The following is a 10603-nucleotide window of genomic DNA, read 5'->3' on the forward strand; positions in this document are numbered from 1 at the left end:
GCTGCATCTTTCCAGGGTCGTGATTAGGAGCAGGTTATGATACAGTAGCACAGATCATCAAAGAACACGAGCACGTTGTCTAGAATCAAAGAAAAGAACAAAGCTGCATGAAACAGTTGTGATCAGGGCGACTCAAGTAGTTCTGAGGGATCTGGAGACAAGGCGGCATTGTTGATGACAAACAGGAACAAACAAAAACATCGATCTGATATTGATATTAGAATGTACAGCACACACACACACACACGCACACACACACACACCACTCATCTCATACACTCACACACACACACACACCCACACCACACAACACACACACAACCCCACTCATACAGCACACACACTAAAACACACACACACACACTCACACAAAACACACACACCACTCATACAGCACACAACACAAAAAACACACACCAACCACTACACCACTCACACACCACACACAACACACACACAACTCATACACTCACTCACACACACACACAACACACACACACACACACCACTCATACACTCACTCACACACACACACACACACACACACACCACTCATACACTCACTCACACACACACTGTGACGACCCTGGCTGTGTCTCCTCTGCCTGCCTCTCTGTTGTCTCCTCCCTTCTGCAGGCAGTGGGTGGACCAACTGCTAACACACACACACACACCACTCATACACTCACACACACACACTCACACACCACACACCACACACACACACACTCACACACACACACCACACACACCACTCATATAGCACACACATAACACACACACTCACACACACACACACACACCACTCATACACTCACTCACACACACACACACACACAACACCCACACAACTCATACACACAACTCACACACACACACACACACACCACTCATACACTCACTCACACACACACTGTGACGACCCTGGCTGTGTCTCCTCCCTTCTGCAGGCAGTGGGGGGGCCAACTGCTGCTAAGTGGCGATCCAGCTCACCTGGACTGATCAGCTGTGAGGGCTATAAATGCTCCACAGTCTGGGCAGTCACACTCTTGCTTGGCTCCCACCAGGACTGCTTGGGTGTGTTCTGCTTTGGTTTGTGTTTTGCCTGATCAATCAATAAATTCCCTTTGTTCTAAAATCCATCCTGTGTGTTCTCCCTACTTGTCTGATCCATGAGCTGGTTCATGATAAAATGGGGGCTCGTCCAATCGATTAGGGAAAGGATTTGATTTAGAGGGAGGAATACACTTTGGGTGATGGTGTCAGGGCTTAGTTTTGATTACGTTTTGTGTTCAAGTTTTTCAGAAGACCGGTGAGTTTTCTGGGTAGGTGTTTTTGGAGTCTCACCCCCTGGTAGGTTTATCCCATGGGTTCTGTGTAGGGAACCTGTGGTGGCAACTTTTATGTGGTGGTGAAAGTGAGTAGAGCTATATGCTCAGGTTCACGTCCAGGGGTTCCTGGAAGTGGCTGCATAGCAGGTGCTTTCCAGCCCCGCTGGGTTCTGTGATTAAAAGCCTCTCACTGGTAACTGCTTGAAGACTAGGGTTGAGCTTAGTTAGGACGATTTTTTTTCCAGTTTATGGTAGAGAGGGGTTGATGACTCTTGTTTGGAGGTACAACGGAGTATGGATTCCTTGGTAGAGGAGTTTGTTCAGTCTCCCACTGAGGAGTTGTTGGACCAATGCACCAAAGATCAACTTTTGAAAATTGCTGAGCACTTTGGAATTGAAATCACAGATAAAAAGCTGAAAGAAACGGTAAGGGTGGCGGTGAAAGAAAGAAAAGTTGATGATGAAGATAAAATATTGGTAAAAAAGGAGCTGAGTAAAAGATCTTTGTTCATGCCATCAGCTAGGGTGGAGTCTTTAACATTTGAACAACAAAAAGAACTTCTGAGGTTACAATTTGAACATGAAACTTTTAAACAGAATAGGGAATTGGAAATGGAAGTCATGAGGCAGAAAACTGAGAGGGCTAAAGTTGAGCTAGAGCAATATCGACTAGATCTGTTAATGGAAGGAAAGCTGTTAAATACTGGTTCTGTTCCGGAGAAGGGTGTTTTTGATGTACTAGCTAATTTGCGTTTGGTTCCAAGCTTCACAGAGAGGGATCCAGATCTTTTTTTTTTTCCTTATTTGAGAGAGTGGCAGAGACCAGGGGTTGGTCTGATGACGATCGCACCCTCCTTCTTCAGTGTGTTCTGATTGGCAAGGCACAGGAAGCTTATGCCTCACTTTCCAAATCAGAGGGCCGAAACTATGACCATGTCAAGGCAGCGGTGTTGAGAGCATACGAATTGGTCCCTGAAGCTTATAGGCAGCGCTTTAGGAGTGTTCGTAAACAGGATACACAGACTCATGTGGAATTTGTGCGTAAGTTGGACACTCAGTTTCATCGTTGGTGTGTTGCATCTGGTGTTGAAACCTTTGAACAACTGAGTAACCTCATTATTCTGGAGCAACTAAAAAGCTGTGTGCCTGGCAGTATAGCTACCTTTATAAATGAAAGAAAGGTTAAAGTTCCTCAAAAAGCAGCTGTGCTAGCTGACGAGTATGTTTTGACTCATGAGAGCCATTTCCTCCCTGGGAGGCTGGAGTCAGTTTCACCCCCCCTGGGTTGAACGTCCATCTTGGAAAAGGTCTGAAGATGGTAGTACTTGTAATTATTGCAAGCAAAAGGGTCATTGGAAAAATGAGTGCCCTGACAAACCCAGGTCAAATGTTGGGCAGGTTAAGTCTAGTGCTTTGGTTGCACCACGGGGTATGTCTGGGGTTGCGCTGCAGTCCAAAACTGTGGATATGAAGGCAGATTATTCAGCATTCCTTTCTAAAGGCTTGGTGTCCATTCCAGGGACTGATAGAAAGATTTCTGTGACCATTTTACGAGACACGGGTGCGTTAGACTCTTTTGTGCGAGAGGCAATCTTGCCTTTTAGCTCAGATACTGATACTGGTAAGTTTGTGGTTGTCCGTGGAATGGGTTTGGTCCCTCTTTTGTCCAATTACACAGAATGGAACTTACCTCTGCCTTGGTGTCAGGTGAGGTAGAAGTGGCTGTTCGCCCTGAACTTCCTGTTGATGGGGTAGACTTGATCCTTGGTAATGACTGGGCAGGTGATCGGGTGTGGCCAGATCAGGTGGGGTTCCAGGCCGACCATGCTCCTGTTCTGGTACCCTCCATGTCCCAGGAGTGTGCCCCTGTGTCAGAAGTGTTTACCGCCTGTGCAGTAACCCGTGCTATGGCCCAAGCTAACATTAGTGCTGCTTGTGAAAAGAAGGCTGAGAAAATGCCTCTTTTCATACCTGTCCCTCTGCAGTCTCTCCCACATGGTGAGTTGAGTAAGGAGCAGAAAGTAGATCCTTCATTGAGAGGGTTGTTTGACCAAGTTTCGCCCATGGAGGACTTTAATGATGCTTCTCGGTTACTTTATACTCCATGACCTTCTGGTGAGGAAATGGGTTCCTCATATGGACAACCTCTTGGGCAAAGCTGTCATCCAGATACTGGTACCGTTAAAATTCAGAGACCTGGTGTTAAAGACGTCACATGATGATATTGCAGGGCACATGGGGGTCAGGAAAACCTGCGCTCGCATCCTGGGTTGTTTTTTTGGCCTCGTTTAAGACGGGATGTTTCAGATTTTGTCAAAACTTGTCATACTTGTCAGTTGACCAGTAAGCCTAACCAGTCCATTGCTCCAGCACCGCTGTATCCAATTTCAGCTATTGGTTTGCCAATGGAATATTTAATCATTGATTGTGTGGGACCGTTGCCTCCTTCAAAGTCTGGTAGCCAATATCTGTTAACGGTCATGTGCCAAGCTACCCGTTACCCTGCTGCGTACCCGTTGCGATCGATAACTGCTAAATCCGTAGTTAAGGCGCTGACTCAGTTTATTTCAGTGTTTGGCATTCCAAAAGTGGTGCAAAGTGATCAAGGCTCCAATTTCACTTCTAAGTTGTTTGCACAGGCATTACAGCAATTGAACATCCGTCACAATGTTTCGTCTGCATACCATCCAGAAAGCCAGGGTGCTTTAGAGCGTTTTCATCAAACCTTGAAATCACTCCTGCGTTCTTTCTGCACGGAGCTTGGTCGTGATTGGGAGGAGGGATTGCCATGGTTGCTGCTTTCGGCCAGAGAGGTGGTTCAGGAAAGTATGGGTTTAGCCCTAATTTGATTTTTGGACACACGGTGCGTGGACCTTTGGCTGTGTTGCAACCAGAGTGTCAACCCTCTACGCCACCACAAAACTTAATTGAGTATATTGATGGTTTTAGACACAGATTGTATGTAGCTAGGCACTTGGCAAAAGAGAAATTACAAACTTCCCAGAAGAAGATGAAGGCATGGTTTGACCGTTGTGCTGAGCAACGGCAGTTTACACCTGGGGACCAAGTCCTGGTTTTGTTGCCAGTAGTGGGTTCACCATTTCAAGCTCGTTTTGCTGGCCCGTTTACTGTATTGCACAAGGTCTCTGAGCGGGACTATATGGTTGCTATGCCTAAACGGAGGAAACTTTGTCATGTCAACCTGATGATGCCTTATTTTGTTCGAGCCACACTGCCTGTGGGTGCACGTACATCTCTGTCAGGGGGAAACCCAGCTCTTTGTGTTAATGAGGCTGCTGACCAGGTTGGTGCTGGTGGGGGGGTCAGCCGAGGGAGAAGGGGAGGTGTCACCTGATGATGGGGTTTTGCATGGACGTCTTAAGAACTCGGAAGTGTTACAAGCATTGCCTAACTTTCTGGGGCATCTGGATGAGGACAAACGAGTTAAATTAGTTGAACTCATAAACAGTTTTCCTGAGGTGTTTTCAGACGTTCCATCACGTACAGGTTTAATAGTGCACGACATCGATGTGGGCAGTGCTGAGCCAATTAAGCAACGTTTTTATCGAGTTTCTCCTGAGAAATGGGTGCAATTGGATGAGGAGGTACAGTATATGATAGACAATAAAATTGCAGAGCCTTCAAGGTCTAGCTGGGCGTCACCTTGTCTCCTTATTCGAAAACCTGACTCTTCCTTTAGGCCGTGCACTGATTTTAGGAAGGTAAATGGTGTAACCAAACCAGATGTGTTTCCCTTGCCCCGAATGGAGGATTGTATTGACCAAGTAGGTTCAGCCAAGTATGTCAGTAAGTTTGACTTGCTGAAGGTTACTGGCAAGTCCCCTTGTCTCCCCAGGCTCGGGAGATTAGTGCTTTGTGACCCCTTCTGGACTGTATTCCTACGCGGTAATGCCATTTGGTCTGCGCAACGCCCCGGCCACCTTTCAAAGGCTCATGAATCAGGTGGTCTCTGGTCTGCTGGTGTGCGGTCTATTTGGACGACGTGGTGGTTTTAGTGACACCTGGGAGGACCATCTCCAACGGGTTAGAGCATTGTTGAGAGGCTTGTGTGGCTGGATTTACGTCAACCTGAGGAAAGATTGAAAATGAAACAGGGACTTATGTGGGCAACAGTTAACTTGGCTAAGTGGAGTTTGCAAAAGCAACAGTGACTTATTTGGGCAAGGTAGTTGGTCCGGGGGGTGGTTGATGCTAAAGTTGTGGCTATCCAGCGGTTTCCAGTTCCTCTTATTAAGAAAGAGTTGATGCGGTTTCTGGGACTGGTAGGGTACTATCGGAGTTTCTGCCGTAACTTCTCTACCATCGTAGCCCCTCTGACAGACCTACTGAAAGCTAAAGCCAAGTTTGTTTGGTCTTCGGAGTGTCAATTGGCTTTTGATACTGTCAAGTCCCTCCTGTGTGCTTGTCCAGTGCTGGCTGCCCCACAGTTTGATAAGTCTTTCATACTGCAGGTTGATGCCAGTAATGTAGGAGCAGGTGCGGTCCTCTTACAGGAGGAAAAATCTGGTGTCAACAAACCGGTCAGTTTTTTTTCCCGAAAGTTCAATTCCACCAATTGAACTATTCTGTGATTGAAAAAGAGGCACTTGCCTTGATTTGGGCTCTGAGGCATTTTGAGGTGTACATAAATACGGGTGCTCCCGTGAAAGTGTACACCGATCATAACCCCTTAACCTTTTTACAGACCCTACAAAATCCAAACCAGCGTCTGATGAGGTGGGCCTTATATTTGCAGCCTTATCAGCTCGATATTTGTCACATCAAGGGCACAGAGAATGTTATGGCGGATGCCCTGTCTCGTGCTTTTTGAGTGGTATAGATTTTACTGTTTGTTAGTCTGCCCTGTCTGTTGTCTTAGGTACACACGGTAGCCGAAGCCTAAGGGAAGTTCTTCTGCAGGGTTAAGTACTGTCTTTTCAGGTGGTGACAGCATACCCTACCAACTTAAGGAATTTGGCCACAAGGTAACTGTAGCCACCTGAATCTAAATACTAACAGTCGGTTTTTTTTGCTTAGGTTCCGGGGTCAGTTTTGGGTACGTTTTTTCGGATGACCTTGGTGGTCTCCGTTCTTATGGGGGTGGGGGTGTGACGACCCTGGCTGTGTCTTCTCTGCCTGCCTCTGTTCTCTCCTCCCTTCTGCAGGCAGTGGGTGGGCCAACTGCTGCTAAGTGGTGATCCAGCTCACCTGGACTGATCAGCTGTGAGGGCTATAAATGCTCCACAGTCTGGGCAGTCACTCTCTTGCTTGGCTCCCTCCAGGACTGCTTGGGTGTTCTGCTTTGGTTTGTTTTGCCTGATCAATCAATAAATTCCCTTTGTTCTAAAATCCATCCTGTGTGTTCTCCCTACTTTGTCTGATCCATGAGCTGGTTCATGACACACACTCACACAGTCACTCACACTCACTCACTCACTCACACACTCACACACCACACACACACACACACACACTCACTCACACACACACACCACTCACACACTCACTCACACCGTGAGTTTCACCGTGGGGGCGGAGCGGCACAGCGTTGAGACGGGTGGAGGCTGCAGGCCGTGGACGCCCTCGCCGTGGGGGCGGAGCGGCACAGCGTTGAGACGGGTGGAGGCTGCAGACCGTGGACGCCGTCACCATGGGGGCGGGAGTGGCACAGAGTGGCTCCTCTGGCAAAGGTTGATCCCCTGACAGTGATGGTGGAGGTGCAGGAAGTGCGCCGTGAGCTACAGTGCACACTCGTGCAGCCATGTTTATTTGGGGGGCACGACCTGATTTTTCTATTGATTCTCCTAATAGGAGCAGCCGTTGATCAATAGTCTAAATATCAATGGCCTGTTTCAGCCTGTGAAGCTGTTAATGATGCTGTGAGAGGAAGGAAGGCCTCACTGATGCATTTAGTTCTAACTAGATATTCAGCCGTATATGTAGAATACTTCATCTTTACTGCACCAAAGCTACGATGGCTGAACATCTCAGACGTGCTCCACAATCCCACTGTGATCCAGTTTATTTCTGATTCCTGCTTCATTGGAATTGTGGTCAAAAATCCCGGACTGCTTTTGTGTCGTCTTTAGTCACGAGTCCGGTGCTGTTCTAGACCTTCACCCCCCCCCCAACATGGCCGTGATCAGCACGACAGTTAAAAAACATAAATATTGGAATATCAGAAATGTCCTCTTGACAACATGCAGATGCTGTTTCCTCTTGTATTGTGATTCACCATGAGATTATTTTTAAGTCGAGGGCGACTCTGAAGATGCTTGTTTTTTAGAATACAGATTTATACTGATGATCACAGTTGTGTTATATGGTGCCTACAACATTTGCTCCACTAGATGGCAGCCTTTCCAGAGCTCTATGATTATTTAGCTGGCTGTGGAATAACATTCTAAACACCCCATAGTTCACGCTTGGACAATTCAAGACCCTTAAAAATGTATCTGAGTGAGAATTGACATTGCTTTTCTGATGTTGGATGTTAATTTTGTCTCTTTCCGTTCTAAGCTCTCTGTCTCCTCTTGGGATCTATGTTACTGTTTACATCTGTGAGTTCTCATGGTGATCATGAAGGATGAGGCCAACTTGGCTGAGTCGCTTGGAAAAAGAAGTTTAATCTCACCAGGAAAATTAAAAAATAAAGGACAAAGGTGTAGAAAAACAGCCAGTTTTCCTAGGATCACGTTGCTCTCTCCTGACAACCTGTGGAATCAGCAATAGGAAAGATGAGGTTGGTTGGACAGACGGGACCTTCATGATGAACATCCAGCAGGTCTAGAAACTCATATTCAGGCCGTGAGCTCAACCCTCGTGTTTCTTCAGACGGAAGCTTCTCCTGCGGTCGAACACAAATGCACCGAGGAATCGGGCGAGAACCCAGACCATAAACTAAAGCCAAAGCCGGGGAACAGCGGTTCAGTGAATGTGGTTTTGAAGGTATAGAGGTGGACCAGGGTGTTGGTGGTGATTCTGTAGAAGGTCACAGTGCCAGCGGGGTGGGGTAGTTCACATAGACGGCGACCTCTCCGAGGATCAGTGGATGAGAAGGGGAGGAGGGCTACACTTTTGTTATTGTGGAGGACAGAGTAACCGCTGTCAGAACACTCAAGGCTCCAAGACTGCTGATTCACTCCAAACCGGCATTGGGACTGCTTCCATGTCTCCGGATCTTTTTGTATGCCACAGAAATGCAAACAAATCCTGTCCACTCCACCTCCCAGTAACAGCGACCAGTTAGGCTGTTGCTACACAGCAGCTGGATACAGTCCTCAAACCTCTCTGGATGGTCTGGATATGGTTGGTCCTTGGCCACTGCCCTCATCACCCTGTTGTTGGACACTTGGATTAACCTGTGGACGGTGTGGTGGTGTCACGCTGAGCTCACAGTGATCTAAAGGGAGAGAGGAGGAACCAGGAACCAGCTCATGAAACACAAACTGAGTCCACTAACTGCTGCTTTTTTCAGAGCGTGACGTGCTGACGCATCAAGTTGATCACTTACACTTCTTCAGACCACTCTTAAGTCTCTCTTTCCCACAATGGTCCAGTCTGGATTGGGAGAAGACACAGAGGAAATGAAATCCAAGGCAGGACAGAGGTTCAACAGATGCCACCTCAACCTTGAGCTCTACACTGTTCGTCCTGACTTGGGTCTGCCTGAACCGGTTTGCTCTTGATTCGGTTTGTGAACCTCAGAGCTGGATTTGTGACATCTCTCCATGTGCCAACGTCATGGAGGAGAACTTTGCCTATTTCTCTCTAAGGATTCCCTCACAGGCAGTGGCTGCAGCCAGATGGTTGTGCTGGCATCACCTGATCTTTTGTATCTCTGACGTGACCCTTTTATTCTCCCTTATGGGGGTTCTCGTACCCTGAAGGTCCAGAAAGCATCACATCTCTCTGCTCAGAGGTGGTTCAGATCTCACAATGTGCTGCTTGAACCACCGAACGTCTGGAAGGTCTCCATGCTCATCAATAAATAGTATCAGGTCTTCATTTTAGGGAGGGTGTTTGCATCTACCTGAGAACCTCCAGGCTCAACTCTGGATCCTCCAGAACAGCAGAGAGCTGCTTCGTTCCATCATCTCCAGGATGGTTGAAGCTCAGGTCCAGTTCTTTTAGATGGGTTGGGTTGGACCTCAACGCTGAGGCCAGAGAAGAACATCCTTCTGCTGTGATGAACAGCCCGATAACCTGCATGCAAGCACATCCACCACACACACACACACACACACACCACACACACCACACACACACACACACACACACACACACACATTGCTCACTAATTAACAGCTCATTTATGCAAAGTTCTGGGTCGTGTGTCGGGGCCTGGACCTGACTGGGGAGCGAAGCACAGGAACCAGAACCAGACTAAGTCATTTAAAAAGCTGTGGGAGTGAACAGTGGTCGGCTGGTCGGCATTTTTGGTAAAGATATTTCCTCTTTTTGGAAGATACCAAAATTTCAAGCTGCCATTTAGAAAAACTGATGATGCTGATAAGGAGCACTAACCTGAGGATCTCCAGCCGGCAGTTTGGACTCTTCAGACCAACAGAGAGCTTGTTCAGCCCTGAATCCCTCAGGTCATTGTCCCTCAGGTCCAGCTCTAGCAGACTAGAGGAGGAGGCGCTGAGGACGGGGGACAGAGCTTCACAACTCCTCTCCCTCAGATTGCAGTGACTCAACCTGAAAAAAGAAAAGAAGAAGAAAGCAGGAAATCCTTCTGGTTCTCTCCTGCACAATCAGGGACGCAGGCTTATTTCTTTAGTTGACCTTTATGAGGACGGAAGGTGCAATGATACGGAATGAAATCAGTTCTTGGAGTAACTACTGCGACTGCCAAAACGCTGCCAGATGGATGCGTGTTGCTGAACACCTGCAGACACCTGCAGACACCTGTAGACACCTGCAGAACACCTGTAGACACCTGCAGACACCTGCAGACACCTGCAGACACCTGCAGACACCTGCAGACACCTGCAGATACCTGCAGACACCTGCAGATACCTGCAGACACCTGCAGGTGTGTGTGTGTGTGTGTGCGTGTGCGTGCGCGCGCTGGAACCTGTCTGCAATGGGGTTAGAAATGAGAGCCCAGAAATAAAGCTTATTTTAATCTGCCTCCAGTTTGTTGCGTGCTATTATTTTATGTTTCTACTGTATTTCCAGTTAAAGCATCTGAAAGTGTCACCCTTGTGCGTGCGTGTGTGTGCGCGTGCTCCTGCGTTTGCCCTGCATTTTTCTTTCCACTTCCTGTA

Source organism: Takifugu flavidus, chromosome 5 (assembly GCF_003711565.1).
Source record: "Takifugu flavidus isolate HTHZ2018 chromosome 5, ASM371156v2, whole genome shotgun sequence".
Classification (NCBI taxonomy): Eukaryota; Metazoa; Chordata; class Actinopteri; order Tetraodontiformes; family Tetraodontidae; genus Takifugu; species Takifugu flavidus.